The 19,960-nt window shown below is 36.0% G+C and overlaps 1 protein-coding gene across 3 annotated transcripts in view; it reads right to left on the reverse strand.

Annotated features, from left to right (window-relative positions):
- The window catches only part of LOC135071734 (RNA-binding protein Musashi homolog Rbp6), a 615,851-nt gene that overhangs the window by 553,984 nt on the left and 41,907 nt on the right, over window positions 1-19,960 (reverse strand). The gene's annotated exons all lie outside the window — the stretch shown is intronic.

A 19,960-nucleotide genomic window follows, 5' to 3' on the forward strand; every position in this document is an offset into this window, starting at 1 on the left:
CTAAGTTGTATTTTACAGCTCCGAAACTCACCTACAGTTTTGTAATCTACAGGGAATTCGCCTGCGACTTTGTTTCGTAACTATGAGCTGTAAAATCAAGTGTACAATAAACTATTATTGCCTAAATAGTTGTAAAAGCGGTTATTTGATCTAGTTGGCGTTGTAAAGGAGCATTTTGGAAACTCTGATTATATTTTGTTATACAGCTTTTAGTTTTGAAGATGTTTAGTCTTTTATAAAAGTTACACCCTTGATTGTCTTACTATTTTTTTTTTTTATGCATAACAAGGCAGGTATTTGACCACAATCGCACCTGATGTTAAGTGGGATGCAGTCTAGGATGGTACCTACATATCTGCCCTGTAAGTGCTTATATATATTATATTATATATATTATATTTGTATAATATTATAAATGCGAAAGTTTGGATGTCTGGATGTCTAGATGTTTGTTACTCTTTCACGCAAAAACTACTGAACGCATTTTGATGAAACTTTACAGTATTATTGTTTATAAGGGGGCGTCCATAAATTACGTGAGACTTTTAGGGGGGGGAGGGGGTCAACAAAAACCTCACCAAATCTCACGTGGGGGAGAGGGGGGGTCTCAGGAAATATCACGTAATTTTTTCCGCAAGAAATAGAGAAATAGAATTTGCCAGAAAACTGGGTTTAAATCTTGAGTAAAAAAATTGGCCAAGTGCGTGTCGTGCCACGCGCAGTGTAGGGTTCTGTAGTTGTTCGTCGTTAACAAAATATTTCAGAAGCAAGCAATTACTTCATCTAAAGTCGCTTTTAATATTTTCTTCTAAGGAATTTTTATTAGATATGAAATTGTATAATACATGAATTAAATGACTATTACTCTTAAACTAACTGATCTACCCTAACCGTTATAGTTTTCTTGAAAGTTCATAAAAAGCAGTATTATTATGATTTTTTCCAGATTTTTCAAGCCAACACCAACTAGTTTTTAGAGGGTTACGCCTTGCTCGAACAAAAATTGGCACTTTAAACTTTAATAGTTTGCAAACGGAACCCTAAATCGAAAAATAGTCTTTGAAACCCCCAAGTCATCCAACGATATCCTACACGATGGTGTAGAAGATGAAAAAAAATTCATCCCCACTTTACATGTAGGGGAGCTACCCTAAAATTTTATTCTACTGTTTTGTCGGCGTGATTAATATACATACCTCCACAAAATTACAGATCTCTAGTGCCAATAGTTTCCAAGCAAAACCTCGGACAGACAGACATATCGAAACTATAAGGGTTCCTTGTCAGGAATACGGGACCCTAAAAAATTATATTTTCTATGATGATAATGACATTTTATTCTATACCGTCTAAACAAATAAAACTAAAAATGCTTCCTTCTGTATGCGTGAATACTAAAACGCAGAATAAATGACGAAATTAAGAAAATTATAAAACAAGTTTTCTTTTTAACAAAATCGATTTTGCTAGATTATGTAGAAAGGAAGAATAATTAGACTAGGTACTTCTGTAAAAAAAAAATGAGACCCTAGTACTTACTGACCGCTGTCACTACACGTGTTTTTCTGGATCTATTCGTAATCAGTGGGCTTAGTGCGACTTTGGGTTATATCGATCGTCATCCGCTAGCGACTGCGTAAAAATGACATGCATTAAATGTATGATGATTGTACAGCGTCCCTAGCAGATACTTTCAAGAACTAAAATCTTAAACTTTATAGATCTTTTTGATGCACTCGTTAGCGACAACGGTAAATGCAAACTCGCACTAAGCACACAAAAAAAAACATTCTCAGTTAAATTACTCCAAAACTATTAAATTTCGGTTTTTTTTAAATATCACATGAGATTAGGGGGTGGGGGAGGGGGTCAGGCAAAATCTCACCAAATCTCACAAAGGGGGGCGGGGGGGTTGAAAAATAGCCAAAATTGTCTCACGTAATTTATGGACGCCCCCTAACCCAGAATAACTTATAGGCTATAATTTATGACGATCTGTGACAGACTAAAATTCACGCTAGTGAAGCCGCGGGCAAAAGCTATTAGATTATATTTTACCATAGGCAACTGACACAGCTCAAATCTTATGCTTTAAATAAGTACGAAATCATATGAGAATGATTCATTATTCAAGACCAAAACGGGAACAATGACATATTTCTGAATTTAGGCGCTCCATGTGGGAATCGAATCTACTATGACTTAAGGATCGATAGAGCTTTCTGTAACTATTTAACTACTTGTAAAACCGATACCGTTTTAGTGTTGTAATAAATAAAAATCTAAGCGTTGACTTTAACTAAAGTTTGCATTTCTAAACGCAACTGTAATAAATTGCCTATAATTAGTTAAGTTATTAATAACACCAGAATGTAAATAAACAAATGAACTTATACTTTCTAAAAATAAAAGAAAATCGCTAAGGCTGGGTTGCACCATCTTACTTCAGCTTTATCAAACGTCAAAAATCTGTCAAACTTCATACAAAAAGCTTCGGTTATTGTTATGGTTACTGTTAAAGTTAGGTGGTGCAACTCAGCTTTAGTGTTAGTCGTAAATGTCGTTAAAGCGAGTTCCGTTGGAAAATAATCTGAAATCTTGTTTTATTGTACACGTTCATACTAAAGATTTATGCGCGTTGACTAATACATTAATATAATAAAGAGCAGTTATAACACTTACGGTGATTTATTTCATAATAAATTCCCAACTATTTTACGTTGTTAACGACAGATTTATTAACATGTGTTCGATATTGTTATTTTGGGTATTAAAATAGTTCCATTCGCTTTATTAAAAGATTAGAAGTGTCTCATAAGACTTGATAAATCACTTCCTAGGGGATTTTTCTCAATCAGATGGTTCAATAGGACCGCGATTTACATCGACGATATCATGATGAGCTGATACCCTAGTGGCGCACAGTCAAGTAAGGCGTAGATTCAATTCCTGATAGAGCCAATTATAAAAATGTTTTAATGGTATTACTTGGGTACCTGGTCTTAAATGTTGTTCCTTAAATAGAGGCCATGGTAAAGGTGGCTCCTTATACATAATTAAGTCATTAAGGAAGTGACTAACAATAAAGGATATCATATGATTGCGAAGACATTTTAATGTAAAACACGAAAAGAACTTCAAAAGAGCTTCTTCCTGGTCTTCCTTTATTAATCGCCCTACTAATTATAGGATAAGTATGGATAATTACGATGTCTGAACCATTTTAACTAACTGCCGTAGCTGACACCGAAGTTGAAGCGAAATAACTCGATATTATAGCGCTGTCAACGATTCAATTTCTAACTCTCGATTGAACATCTCAATCCATTTTCTATGGTATAAAAATTACGTCACTTTTAAAACTACATACTTTGCCTGAGTTGCACCACCTAACTTTGACCGTAAATATTACGCTAACCGATTTTTTGTATGGAGTTTGACAGATTTTTGACGTTTGTCAAAGTTAAAGTAAGGTGGTGCAACCCAGCCATAGTGCAGCATTTTTGTTATTGAAATTAAAAGATAAGTATTTTTATAGAGACAAAAGGGCATTATGGGTTGTCGTCATCGGTTGTTATCATACTTAGCTAACGTCATATTAACATGAGCAACGCTAGAATTAGTTAATCTCTGAAGCGGTCGCATGAGGCCGCGGTAACAATTTATTTCTATTGTGTCTCGATTCGCGACAGGTACTTGAAGTCCTTTTTGTTATTGTAATTAAACAAGTAGGTACTAACAAAAGATGGCCTTAGGTCAAAACCATGAAAAAACACGCTTGGACCACCGCAAATTGCTATTTCCTAAGCCCACACGAGCGAATCACTAAGTGCAGGTTTACACCAATTGCGGTAATAACAGCTGAACTTGGCAAATCATCAGATAGAATACTTGGAAACAACAATTCCAAGAACGTCTGAGACAGAAGCAGTCACTGTAAAACGCATTTTCTGAATTGTCAGCTACGAACTTAAACAATTCCAAGTATTTACTTGCAAGTGTTTACCTACTATTGACTCCAAGTTGGGAGCAGCAACTTGATCTTAATCTAAAAACTATCTCATCTTAGCTTAGTGGTTGGTATTTAAGATCTACTCGTATTTATCGTTCGTTCATTCGTTTTAGACAATGACGTCCACTGCTAGACGAAGGCCTACCCCAAGGATTTCCACAATCGGTCCTGAGCTATCCGCATCCATGTTCGTTTTTACTCTAAAAACAAAACTCCATTTACTCTCATTTAACTTTGTTTAATTATGAAAACACTCGTAAATACAACCCCATGTAAGTTACTGATAATCACAACATTGCACATAGTAATCACAAAAGGAACATCAAAAATTTACATTTGATCCATACACCGATGTGTTCAGATTCTTTAAATTTCATAGCACCTAAATAACTATGCATGTGATATTTACTTTCATCCCGCTCGCTACCCCGATTCCAATTTAGAATCGATCGATATCACGCCCAAATACTCTATTCAGGGTATTCGGATGTTTCGTCAAATGCCTGATTCTGCAATTCAACTGCAGCAGATTCAAAGTGTGTGACGAGTGCACGCACTAGCAATTTCGAGTCGTAAAAATGTCGATTGGCTGTAACCGCTGATGGATTGCAGGGAGAATTTATTAGAATATTAACTATAACGGTAAGACTCTTTGTGCTAGGTGTACACTATAAGATTTTAAACTTTCGCGTTCCATTTCAATTAAAATAGTAATGCCCGTTTTCACCATCAATCCCTAATTTTTAAGTGACCCCTTTGAAAACAAAATTCATGTTATTTGTTACCATAGGGATCACTTAAAAATTAGGGTTTGATGGTGAAAACGGGCATAAGACACAGGTTTTAACGCGACGTTTATTAATGAGTTACATTATATTGTCGTGAGTACAATATAATGTAACTCACGCTTGACGTTTCGGCTTCGATGCTGCAGCCGTGGTCACAAGCAGACTGGCGTACACTATCTAGAGATATATAAATTGTAAACCTTTACCAGTAATAAATTAAAGAATATTTAAATCTCAGTTAACTGAAATATACATCTAAATAATTATCCAAACTATATTTCATTCACACTTCTTATAGGCAGACTAAATACATCAGACGCTCAAGATTAATGAGATTCACTAGCTGCCACGCCACGATACCCATATATTTAAACTTAACGTATCTTTATTTCTTTTTAATCTGACTTTTAAAATAGGAAGGAGACAATCGATTGAGCTATTTATTTATCGATAAAAATATGTCAACTAAGCTCGATTAGCCATGGAAGAATTTTCAGTCAACTATTAAAAAAGTTTGTACCTAATCAAACTACTTATATTCAGGAATAAAAACTAGCCATATACCTGATACTTATTCTACGTCATAAGGGTCATAATTATAAACTATGTCAACATTGTAAAAGTTTCTGATTAGCTTAAATCCGAGTAGAACTTATGGAAACCAACTTAAGGTAACTCACTTTAGAACTTGAAAACTACCCACCTTGAATCAGATTACAGATTAATATTTGATGGTAGGTAGGGAGAAACTCTCACTAGGAAGTATTATGAATAAATAAGACCATACTAAATTAATGATAAAACCGTAGTAGGTATGTCCGTTTGCAGGTGACTCTCTCCCAAAAAACAAAATATGTTTATGTAGTTTTGTTTTCGTTTTAACGCGTAGTTATTAGTAAAACTTGATTTTCCATGACTTAGATTATTGTAAACGTACATTTGATTATGTTAAAGTGTGTCTAATCAGGCATTGGAATGGAAACCAATAACAACATTGGTTTGACATGAAATACAATGGCTGAAAAGCTCTGAAAAGATAGAGTTGGTAACTTGTCAACACTTTATTATGGTAACTTAAAATCAAAATGTGTATTAAAGGGAACAAACACTCAAACATTTACATTAGTTCATGACTATGCAATTGGACAATGGCACAAGAAAAATCCATCGCAAAAAGTAGTCGCAAAAGGCACTAGGTAAAATTTCCAGTCAAATTACATTTTTATACTCGGACTCAAGGCAAGATTTAAAAAAAAACTTGCTGTTTCCCCATGACGCTTCTAATTCTAATGGTTTGTTACATTTTCACAACCACTTTTTGATTTTGATCATTTTGGTAGAGATCGATTGAACCTTAGAAAAAGCTTCAAAAGGTGAAATAGAGTATGAAAGTCATCAGAATTTCTAAAGTCAGGAATACAAAATTATTTATATTTTTGCTAATACTCAGTAAGAATTAAAGAACTTTCGATCCATAAAGTCTAATAATCTATACAAGTCGTAGAGAGATGCTAGTATAAACTTTAAACGAAAAAACTTTATTAAACTTTTAAGTATCTACCCGCATACCTTAATCTTTTTTCTTTATACATTCACTGTAGAGGACGATCAAAGGACCTAAAGCTAAGCTTTTTGTCACATTTTCTCATCATAGAATCCCCTTTGATGAGGGTTGTATTTCGGAATATCAATTTAATCCGTTGTGGTTATAGCAACAGTGATGCTTACTTAGCTTGTCGGATTTGCGATTGTGCGCAAAAAATAAACATATTTCAATGTAATATAAATGTAGAGCTTGAAAAGGGGAATGAACGAAGTTTTTATACTGAGTGAAAACTCGATATAAAATTTTTAACAGATTTTAGACAAAAATAATAATTGTAACTTTTTTGGGAATGAAATCCAACGACTCTGATTGCATCTAATACAGTGACATCTTTTGTAGCTATGCAACATACATACAGTAAGGACAATATTGCAAAAAGTTTAATTAAACCTTGTAGGTATAGTATTAGTATTTTTCAGAGATACTGTTTAACCAGCAAATGCTTAACATAAAAAATACTGCTGCGCTGACTGAAGTGCATAAGTTCATAAGTTTAACAAATTTCATTTACCAATTTTACTCCAATTTGGGATGTATCCTAAAGATGACTTTATTACTTTTTACTGCAGTAGTTTGTATTCTTCTCTTGTTCAACATCGCTTACACTGAACTCGGCCCTAACGCGCATTCGCCACATTGTTGCGAACAACGTGCAACCACGGGATGGCGAATTATGCGATAAATCATGGCGGACAACGTTATAGGCGAGCCATAAAACCGATCGAAGAGATCACTTCGTTTTAAGCAGCCTGGAAGACATAGTTTGAACGTAGACTTTCAAATTATGACGTCATAGATCTAACTCTGGAAGATATTTTTCCGGAACACAATTTGTCTTTGTATCATTTTGTCTCAACTCTATAATAATATGTATCATTTTGAGGTAAATAGTCACTACATAGTATGAAACAAAGTCGCTTCGCTGTCTGTCTGTCCTTAGGTATGCTTAGATCTTTACAACTACGCGACGGATTTTGATGTGGTTTTTTAAATAGAGGGATCATGAGGAAGGTTTATATGCATAAAACATGCATATCAGCATTGCACCTGTGCGAAGCTGGGGCGGATCGCTAGTCTTATAAGTTTACGTCGAGTACTTTAAAATTACAATTTGATACAATAAGGTACGAATTACTCGTAGGTAAGAATATTTTATTTCCATTTATTTTTATTATAAACTAGCTTTTGCCCGCGGCTTCACTCGCGTGAATTTTAGTGTCACAGACACCACGGCACCACCCACCCGGCATAACCCAGATTAACATATAGGCTATAATTTCCTATATGTTAATCTGGGTTACAAACAATTATACTGTATAGTTTCAACAAAATCCGTTCAGTAGTTTTTGCTGTTATTAAGTTCTTTTGAATAATAGAAGAAGAACAGCATATTTATTTTAATTATCATTATAAGTATAAGTATAATTTATTCAAACACGAAAACATGTTCAATGTGCAATCGATTTCAAAGTTAGTTGTTCCCAGTCACAAGTCGCCTTGCGGTTTCGCACGGCCATATTGCGCGTGAATCAATTTTATTGTTATGAACTAAACGTTTAGTAATCCCGAGAACCTTTGAGACTTCACAAACAGACAGTTAAATTTGAATACCTAAATAAGTAAGTACCTACCTAAGCAATACTTGCTATGCCCTCACAGGGTGCATGTGATGTACTTCCCTACCATTTACCAACTGTCAAACCACACATGTAATGCAAATAAATGATTTGATTGATTGATAAGCCATTAATAAATATTTTTCAAAATACCACTAATTAATTACTGTTTGCATAAATTGACGGTTTTAAATACATAACAGTAAAATCAAACTCGCATAATATTATTTTCAGTTGTGAGTACATTATGTAGTACGTGATTATTTATTTAATAATGTGTGTAAATTAAAGAACATAGAGTTTAATTCACACGCAGCAACAACAAGTTTTAAAAGCTTCTCAAATATAAGCTCTACTAATTCACACGTCAGTGTTATCTCTGCAGATGACTTTAGATTTGTCTCGGTTATTTGACTTTAGAGATTCTCGGGCGACTGCTTTTCCATTGCCCGGCAAGCGGAAGGTCGTGGGTTCGAGTCCCGCTTTAGGCAATTCGATTTTTTCAAATTGTTTATTTAAAGTTTTTTGATATCTTGTATAATTAAGAAATAATCGAGTGAGATCACTTATCGTTTCCACCCTGTATAGCTACCTACATTACTACGTATTCCCTCTACAATGACTTGTTTCTACACGTGGACGTCCAACGGCCGACGACCGCTAGTTCACCAGACTTGCTAAATAACAAATCATGTGGCTTATTCTGTGAAAACTACGAAAGCTGCTGTACAAAACTACACAAATATTTTGACGGTCATTGTATTCTGATCGTGTGGTATGCTGTGTCAAGTTCAAGAAAACTTTTGAGCGCAATAAGTCTCTTTCATTAGCATAAGTTACATATTTTACCGACTTCAAAAAAAGGAGGAGTTTCTCAATACGACTGTACCTATGTTTTTCTACCATAACATTACGAGAGATGCCACACGGGCGTTGACGTTACGGCGTCTCTCATACGTTATACTCAACTCTTCTTGTCGTAATGTTTATGATAATTTGCAAATAATACAATAGGGAGATCGTCAAGTTGCGCAAGAATACGAAACAAATTAAACATTCCTAACTCAAAACAATACTCCTTGACGTATTTTTATTGAAAATATTCTCCAGAGGTTTTGATTGGATCGCGTTAATAATTTTACTAAATTGCCGAATCAGAGGTAACAATATTGAATTTACTCAGAAACAAACAGCTCCCAAGAGAAGCCCGTCAAAGTGTTTCTATGACAAACCGAACAGCAAAAGCAGTTCTCAGTAAGGGAAACGTGATTAAAACCGATGCAATGACTTAGGGACTGCGCATATTATTATCGGGACGGCATCGACACGGCAAGGGATTTTACGTGACGAATAATATCGTACTTTATAGTTTTAACGCTGCGGTTGAAATTGCATTGTCAAGGCCGATTTGGTTTCCTAAGCCTAGGCGCAGACCACCGACTTTTTGTCGGCCGATAGTTGGGTCCGGTTGTTAATCAGTGGATGTATGAAAGTGCACACATTAGTATCGGCCAATTCTTCATACAATTTAGACTCTACAAATTAGAAGGGCCCAACTATCGGCCGATCACTGGTCAACACTGGTTTTGCCACACGAACTTTGATAGCTAAATTTGTTTTATCAATCTACCCTCATTATTAAAACACAGTTGTCATATGTCAATTAGCCTCATCTTTGTTGTGATACGGTAATATTCATAACTAGCACTACGGCAGTAAATTAACAGAAACGCTTACAAGTAAATCGTTATAAAAAAAATTGTCGTTGAATTTGAACACTTTTTTGGATTTATTAACCCTGTGAACATGTCGAGGAAGTGTAATAATGATCCTAACTCTTTTTGTTATGTTTGCGGAGAACTTACATTCAAAAAACAAAGACGAAATTTTACGAATCTTGTGTTGGAGTGTTATCACCAATGTTTTGGTTTTTCTGTAGTTATCAAGACAAATCCTGGGCCCCTCATGTCTGTTGCATAATATCCCCTCATGTCTTGAACAAAGGTGCACGATCTATGCCGTTTGTTGACTTATGATATGGACTGAACAGCGAGATCTCGTTTCTGATTGCTATTTTTGTCTCACTGACATAAAAGGTATAAATTACAAGAAAAAAAAACACAGTTATTTACCCTAACTTATCTTAGGCTTTAAGACCAGTCTCTCATTGTAAAAAATTGCCAGAACTAATACCAGTTGCAACTACGTCTCTGTTGAGAACGACAATTCACAACCGTCCACTTCAGGTCAATCTGTTGTCCCTAAAAATTGATGCTGAGATAAAAGAGGGTAGGTAATTTTGTTGGCCCTCAAATTAGGGAGTTAATGTATGATTCAAGATTTGAAGAAAAATTAAGCGATTTAGAAAAATCTGCATAGGAAGGCTTTTAAAAATGTTGTTGTAAATTTTTTGGGTAACCACAAGAGTGACAGCTACAGAGAGTTGGTTAGCGAGCTAGTATTGTCATATCAAGCGTTGGATTGCAACATGTCACTTCAGATCCATTTTTTAGACTCGCACCTGGATATTTTTCTGACAATTAGGGGCTGTCAGCGACGAGCACGGTGAGAGGTTCCATCAGGTCATTTCTAATATGGAAAAGCGGTACCAGGGCATATGGAGCCCAATTATGTTCGCAGATTACTGCTGGACAATTAAAAGGGACCAACCAGTAGCTAAATATATAATGAAAATCTTAGATTATTAAGTCATTTATTAAAAAAATAAGCTTTTGATATACGAGATCTGTGTTTTTTCTTAATATTTTAAATTATTCAATATAATAAAATCCTTGTCTAGCTAATTTTTTTTAACTGTTTATTTTTTCTTACAATCACCAATTAAAGTAAAAAATATCACAAAAGTCCGTGTGGCACGATAAAGTTAAAATTTTGTTGACCAGTGTTATGAGTCTTGTAGTCTGCGGGGAGTCTAAGGCTGAGTTGCACTACCTAACTTTAACGGTAACTTTGACGATAACCGGTGTTTTTTGTATGAATACAGATTTTTGACGTTTGTAAAAGTTAAAATAAGATGATGCACCCCAGCCTAAGACGTGGCATGCTAAAACTACATTGCGAATACAACCGTAGTGTTAAAACAATAAAGTACATTATTGTTCGTCACCTAAAAACCCTTGCCGTGCCGTCCCTATTATGTGCGCAGTCCCTAAGCCCGATTTTCACCAAGGCAAAGTGGAGCGGAGAAATGTTTTGAATAGCCAATCATATTTCATTCATTATTGGAGAATGAAATCTGATTACAAAAAATATCTCCGCTTCGCCTTGGTGGATACCCAACCTTATATAAGTACGCGGAATCCTAAAAGAGTAGTAAAACGACCGGTCACTGTTTGCTTTGTCGGTCAAAGCCGAACTGTGTCGTCGTGCCTCGCTAATCAAGACGACAACTGATACTTCGCCGAAGAATCTCTGGACCAAGTGCTAACGGAAACAAATGAACTGTGACAGGGTTGCCAATGCACTCTCTAGTTTGACCTCATCTACCAAATATTGTTGCTACGAGTAGGTACTTCTACCACAATTCCTTTTATATTTCTGGCAACTGTGCTCTTAGAGGGTTACCTAGATCTTTTAGAATAGATTAGACCATATTATAGAGACCGCCTAAATTCAATTATTAATATGCCACTTAGTCTTCATCTTTTTAATCCTTGTTATTGTCTATCTTTGTGTGCTGTACAACATAAAAGCATCTAATAAGGTAAATATGTGTACATACTGGCGTGCTCGAATTATACGTAACTATGGGAGTTACCTATCTCATTTTCATGATAGGTACTATGCACCTTAGTCTTTTCAAAGTATTTTATAAAGCACAACGTGTTATCTTAGACAAAATATTCCAAATAACTTACTTGTCCACCCGGAAACCGTTATTGAATAACTAAAACCGAGACCGGCAGAATCAGGGTAATAACGAAAAATGCTTTTGACCAAAGCTTTAAGTTTTGAAAAAGTGAGTATATAGAGTTTAGGTTTTTTTCCACAAAAATATTAGCCCTTAAATGGTTTTTGTCCGTTTTAAAGGACATGTCAAATAATTGCTTACAGAATCTAAATTAAAGCAATTTATCGACTTTCAAGGGATATTTTATAAAAAGCATGATATTTTATGTGAAACACGGGGCTGTAGTTCAATAAAAAGCCGCGAATTTTAAAAATCAAGACAGTTGAATAAATGCAACAGCAATGTCAAGTTTTCACTCTTGATAAATGTGGCAATACTGTAGGTATTACACTTGTTCTTGTGCTTTATTGATTGATTTTAGAATATTAACGAATAAAACTGACGGTTATTGCCAAAACTGTACAAAAAAATATCGATTTTTTTCCATTCATTTCAAGGTTACAAATGTTATGTCACTTAAAACGGACAATGCTATGTATCAGTAATAAATACTCATGTTGATTTTTAGACATTTTTACCCAATTTCCCCCTTTCAGATGTTGAATTCTGAAATAACCTGAAACACGTGTTTATTCATTTATCGATAGGAATGTATCCTGTGAAGTTTCGAATTAAATAGTGTAACTAATTTTGTTTCGCCCTACAAACTTTGGACCCCCATTTCACCCCCTTAGGGGATAATTTTGGAAAAATCCTTTCTGATAACACCCCTAGACCCTAATAAGGAACCTACATGCCAAACTTTGTGTCTTTATACCCACCGGTTTGGGATTTATGTTGATAAATCAGGCAGTCAGTTTCTGTTTTTATATGTCAGGGTATTTTTTGATAAATTTATGTAAAATCAACAGTAAATAGTCCAGATGGATTGCAAAAGGCGCTGGATTAGCCAGAGGATGATTATCAGGGATTCCTGTATTGTTATTAAGAAAAGTTATTTTACGTTTGTTTTTCTAAACTGGCAATGTCCGCCCTAAGTGACATGGTTGTAATGCTAAATAATTGGCAATGTCCGTTTTGAGTGACATGTCATAACTTCTATACTAATTGAAATTTTTTCAAAAAGTAAATATTTTTTTCTTAATCTATCAAAACAATACCTAAATCCCAAATTTGACCATTTTTGAAACAAGGGTTCAATGAGTGCCAATTTAAGGGTTAACTGCAAACTTTTGACGCAAACCATTTTCGCATCGTCCACCATTTGAATATGTTGTCAACATTTCAAAAGGTGGCAGCCCTTGCACTGCTTCTTGTTAAAAGCTACTGGAATACTGCTCATAGAAAAACACACCGTTACACGTCAGCGATAAAAGTGTGTTTCGCTTGAAGAAAACTCGCTCTGGTTGTACCGTGAGCATTTTATCGAAGTGAGGAGACGCGACATGTCCTCGAGGACAATGTATGTGTAAACTGGGGGAAAATAAATACTGATGTATCTCTAGCGCGTTAATAGTTTGACGTGGAGATAAATACACCACTCTTTTTAGTTGCAGAAGCATTCCTATCGTATTCCTTGAGAGTGACATAACGCGTGTTGACACCACCAATCAATTGACGTACTTTTTAAAACTGTGAAAACGACTCTCCCGTAGATTTTATATAGCAAGGCAAAAATCTTAATTTACAGGCAGGTAGTTAATTGTGTTTTTAAAACCAGAAGGAAGTGTTTTTATAAAAGTTAGCGTAGTGTCAAATAGTCTATTATAACGATACTGTTTCTGGAAATATTTGAATTTTAGATTACTTACACAGAAAGTTTGTGGATCAGCTGCGATGCTGCTTCCCGATCTGTTTAATTGTTTCAACACAGCGGGTCGTACAAAGTGATAAGCGCCATCTAACGGAAACGTATTGAACCAATAACTATGCGACGTAAAATAGGACCCTCACCTGAAAGGGATAGACAAATAAAAAATCCCCTACCATGTAGGTTTTCACAATGAGATCTCAACCTTGGTGTACATTGTACATGTGTACATAGGTGTATATCTGACTGTCCAGTAAGCTTTCATAGTAAGTAAATCAGACAACTGCAGTGTCGAAATGACCCGTATGGCTCGTATTTTTTAGAGTTTCAATAAATACCTAATTAATGGTAGAAATGTGGATAGCTATTTTAATTAGTCCTTTTCCCGAATTTTTGTTACCAACATCTGCAATGCAATAATGCAATTTCAAAATAAATTAAATTACGTAACGAATTTAACAAAACCAATAAATTATGCAAGTGTTAAGGATACCAAGTAAAATAATTTAACTTTAATTCCCGTTACCAATCAGCCATAAATTTCCCCTATTATTTTTCCAAGAAACGGCAGTACGCTGATTGAACCGAGTCACGTTTAAGGTCGCAAATCGTCAATGTACGGTGTTCCCTTTGGCTTCGTTTATTAATTACACGGGTGAATTACCCCACCTCCCCATTTCCCGGCTCCCACCTCCCACTAACGCCAATAACTTGTTTATCGCGCGACTGCGGAAACTAGATCCTTAACTGCGATCGGAAAATATCCCTCGAATTTCCGTGACGACAGGTACGAAATCACTTGCGCTAAATATACTTACAGGATAATGTGTAAGGCACACCGTATGAAAAATTAAAATTGACGAAAGGTATCTAATTACACACAGTTTTTTCTATACCTGCTGAAAAGAAATCAATGTAACTGTTTTAAAGGGAGGTGAAAGATTTTCGCTATTCACAATACCTATTCATTTAAAATTTTAAAATCTATACTAGTCTATACTAACATTATAAATGCGAAAGTAACTCTGTCTGTCTGTTTGTCTGTCTGTCTGTCTGTCTGTCTTGCTTTCACGCCTAAACCACTGAAGCGATTTTGATGAAATTTGGCATAGAGATGGTTTGAGTCCCAGGATATAGGATAGTTTATATCCCGGTTTTTGAAACAGGGACGCGCGCGGTAATGTTTTTCTGTGACAGACAAAATTCCACGCGGGCGAAGCCGCGGACGTAAAGCTAGTGCTGTTATAATGGCACAACAGAAAAAATCGTCAATGACTTCAAATGACACTCATTTATTATTTATATTACACTTATTTATTTATTATTTAAAAATAAGTTGAATTTTTTTTGTTTTTTGTGGGTCAGATTACTCAGATTCAAGCGTTGTTCTACGTAAGCAGAAGCTTGCTTACGTAGAACAACTTGCTTGCTTGCTTGCTTGCGCAAGCACCAGAGACGCTAGAGCGTAAGTTAAACCAAAAAGAATAAAAGTGGTAATTTTACTAACAAATGAAGCTACTTAAGTAATGTAACGTAACGAAACGCGACCATCATCAACAATAAGTCGCAACGCTTAACGTAGTGTCGCGCCTCGTATCGCTGACGTAGGACATCGAGTTAGAGACGTAAGAACCAGCACATCGGATTTTACACGTTGCAAAATCACCCTTCTTACCTCTTCATAAGTTACAGCAGTTTACTTGACGTGCCTGTACAACGTATTCATTTATTAACATCGATTGACGCTGCAGGCGGCTCTTAATTAATTATCCCGGATTTATGAGCGTCCCAGGAGGCTGTCGGGACAGAGTGACAACGGTTGAGGGCTGCGGCGCGTAGGAGATGCGTCTTGCATTGTCCGGGAGGGTAACGATGACGTATTTGAAAGGGCAAGTAAATAAATTGTTCGAAACATCATAGATTATCTGGCCCTTAACTAAGTTGAAGTTGTAAAATATTGCAAACGTCCGTGTAAGTTCAGGATAGCAGGATTAAAACGTGTGGACCACGAGACCGCAGCGCGTTCATTTTAAGCCTGTTCATAATGTGAACCACTCCCGCTTTGAAACTTATTATGTGTTATGTTTTTAATGCTTTTATCGCACTGCTATTTTCTTGTCTACTTTAACGCACGTTGGCCCCAATGCTGGTCAAAAAAATGGTATTGGCAACGTATTTTCTAAATCCACATGTTGGACTAATGGTTTTAAAGCATTTAAATGACAGGAACATTAATATTAATAAATGTTCCTGTCATTTACAAAACGATACAGCCAAAAAACAAAACACTGTTTCACCTGTCGCTGAACGCAACGTTTACTATTAACTTGGTACGCGGGTTGACCATCCCCAGAACAACTCAGTACGGGGGTGACAAGAGACGCGAGTCTACACCGGAGATTGCGTCCCAGCCTCCTGCGCACGACCGTCTAACTCAATCATCTGCGTGAAAATATCGAATAAACCTGCCGACACTTCCAATATCAGGATCGTTATATTGCCAATGATTACGAACTGTTCGTTAATGTCGACTTAATTTTAAAATAAATTATGTGATTGGTTAACAACGAAAATGTGGTAAACACCATAACTTTTGAAATGTAATTTACACAACATCTAAACGTTACCATAGTGCTATTTCTATTAAATTTTAATTTTTATCTAATTAAAGTTCACGTGTAACAATGAATGCAAGCTCAAATTAAAAATCTGGACCACGCGAACGCTACTTTTAATAATGGCAAAATCCACAAAGGATCATTTTTAACGCGCTAGGCGTACGCTTTTAACGAACTGTTAAGCACGAATGTTTGCCAATCTGGGCGTTGATGAAGAGCAGATTGACAACATGCTTAGTTGTCATGAGTTGTGTCAACCGGGCGTGTCAATGAAAAGATTTAGAAAGCTATAATTAGGTATAGATACCGATGGTATTGTATCTTGGCACGCGGTTGACAGTTCATTGAAATTAAATCGTGATCGGTGAGTAGGTAAATCGAGCCATTTCGATGAGTAATCGTGAAGAAGATTGAATGCTTATGCCGATTTAAGTAGAGCATTTACTGGTTTAGAGCTGCGATAAATAACGTCGTATTTCCGAGGAATGTTTAGATCTCTAGTTGTACTTAGTTAATCTAAAGTTTGGGTTTGGACGAAAACAAATCATCTAATCCTCAATTGAAACTACGAATTTAATTAAACTTGATTTAATTTGTGTAATATTGCCTTTATTGCCTCATTTCAAAACACTTGAACTTTGAATTGTTCACTATTCAATCAGTCATTTTATATGTCTATCCTTTGTACCTACAGTAATTTCGTATACCTACAACGTAACGTAAAAAACTACGCTTTTCATAAGACTAGCTTTGAACTTTAAAACATATATTTAGTCATAATTCTCCAAATTCTAAAGGAACCAGTACATTGAATTATGTAAAGCCATTCAAAACACACAACGACACTAAAGACCATAACAAATGTTAGACATTCCGGAATCCGACTGTACAACGAATGACAGACATATTTCCTCACTATGTTTACTTTCGCGTTTCTTCAACTTGGAAATAGTCTTCGGAAGATGAAAAGCGATTTCTTTTAAAACTAGCATGTCACGTTTCCTGCTCAAATATACAGGAATATGTTAACACGTACTATGTTTAGCTTTCATGAATTATTCCCGAAATTACATCACTAATATCCTATAATATACAAAATATGTACATACCAAATAGTTATAAAAAGTTGGTTTTGGTAAATCATTTGAAAACAGCCGTTTAAAAATTCTCGTAGGTAATGCACTCGGCCTCGAAATCCGAAATAATTTCTGTTTGACAGCGTTTTCGTACACAAAATTGAAAGAACGTTAAAATTAAAACCCGCCTAGTGACGGCGGTTTCCTGCCAGACAGAACCGTCCCGAATTCATTATCATGTGACCAGCTCTTACCAGTGTAGTGTTCCAACGAAAAAACACCACTTCGCTCCACACTCCTTTTTCTGACGTGGCGTGTCAGAAACGAGACGCCGCCGTGTGACTACACGTCAATCAATGGGTAGCTACGCGCTTTATTCTTGGCCCGAACTTGGTGGCGACGCGAAAACTATTCAGTGTTCCGTACGTCAGTTTGTAATAACGCGACGTTTAACATCTCAATCAGTATGTTGGCGATGAAACGGTCGATCACAACAAAAAGCTTTGAAAAAAACTAGCTGCAGGAATCGTTTCCTTCTTTCATGTTATGAAGCAAAGTGTTTTCATACTAAGTAGGATGCATTTGCCTAATTGAGGTGAAAACGTCATGAACTACAGTGGGTCTAGACAAAGTGCAAATTATAATCGCAAACCAGTCGAAAAGTGGTCGAAAAGCTCCTTTTTTGTATGGAGTTTTGACGGATTCGATTTTCGATTCGATCAAAAAGTGCGTTTTGTCTAGGGGGGCTGTTCTACTAGGGAATGTGACATTCAGCTATAAAGTGTGAAAGTTATCTTTGGTATGTTACTATGCAATGGTTAACCAAACCAGGCTCTGACACATTAGTGTGCTCATGACTTGACAATTATCACCTAACGGCCAAAGAATCAAAACTGATACCGGATATTTCAACTTCATTTATCATGCGTTTGGGAAACTGACAAACGATATCAGTAAAACAATACATCACAAGTAACTGTTGCGAAATTTTAACTTTTTTATTTCGTGCGTTTGTAACATATTGCGAAATCAGAGCAATGAATCAAACTTATTAAGCTGTCAGAATATTTTTGAAGACTTTTTAATTCTCTGCACATCTCTAAAAGAGATGTCTAAATCGGTAAGTAACTATTTCGACGCTCCCTACCGTACCCTATTGAAGAGCCTCTTGTGAGTAATTTATTTTTTACCAATACCACACTAGGTTTAAAATTAATGACTCATTTTGTATTTCGAGCGTTACATGAGCTAACTTACACGCTCACTCTTCAGTCACTAACATCAGACAGCATGATGAATGTTTACGAGCGAATACATTTGAAATCAAAGTGTCATGCAACATAGAAAAGCAACTTCACGGCCGGTGACATTTAGTATGTGGGTTCACAATCTCCAGTGTCTTTGCCCAAACTGAATTTGTATTCAGGAAGTCATCCTAGATTTATCACTTTCTCAAAGGCGCGCTAAATACCGCTACAATACGACCGGTGACATTAACATCCATCATGTCAATGGACAAATTATTCGGCGGAGTAACGAGGTGCCTACAGATGAAGCGCGGACTCGCAGACATAATGCTGTAAGTAAACAACGAAAAAATATCATACTTTGTCGTCGCCCGCTCTTACTCTTAATATCGGGAACGCATAAACATTTCGTACCTTTCGTTATTGCGAAACGCTACCGCACGTGCTACGAACAAATTCAAAGAAAACCAATTCGGTAAATTTAAATCTCACAAGAAACCATCGAAGGTACAATGGCCGTTCTGCTGTAAAAATGTACCTATAGTAAGCAAGAGATCTTGTGTTCCGTACTTATCCTTTCTGCAAAGATTGCAAACAATATTTCTGAGGCTTGGAGCAACGCCAAAATTTGATTTTAATGACAGTTTATACACGCATATGTCCGTTCTCATGGTGGCGTAGTTAGTATTATATTTATTTATTTATATATTATCTTTCGTATATTAATAGTACTAGCTTTTGCCCGCGGCTTCACCCGCGTGAAATTTAGTTTGTCACAGATCGTCATAGCCTGTATGTTATTCTGGGTTATGAACAATAATACTGTAAAGTTTCATCAAAATCCGTTCAGTAGTTTTTGCGTGACAGAGTAACAAACATCCAGACATCCAAACTTTCGCATTTATAATATTAGTAGGAAGTAGGATAATAGCATAGAAGAGCCTAACCTAACACAATAACCTAGGCATAATGACTAATAACTCCTTCACAACATGACAGTGCAAAAGGACACCTCAATGAGCTCAAGGTAACAAGCAACGAATATTGGAGCATAGAGTTTCAAAAACGAATATTGTTTCGTTGATTTAATCATTAATCAACAAGTGAAAAGTTTTTAACTCTGTAAAAATATAACCTGACCTATAACTCAGCTGTCAGCTGAATACGTCGGGCGAATATTTATAAATACGGTAGCGGAGTCGGTAATGCGTTCGGACAGACAGTTGCTAAATTTCAATGTGCTCTATTTCGTGGACTTGGGCTTTCGACGACAGAGAGTGCGGCGCACGGTCGGACTACGGGACATGACTGGGATC

The sequence above is a fragment of the Ostrinia nubilalis genome, chromosome 5 (assembly GCF_963855985.1).
Source record: "Ostrinia nubilalis chromosome 5, ilOstNubi1.1, whole genome shotgun sequence".
NCBI classification, from domain to species: domain Eukaryota; kingdom Metazoa; phylum Arthropoda; class Insecta; order Lepidoptera; family Crambidae; genus Ostrinia; species Ostrinia nubilalis.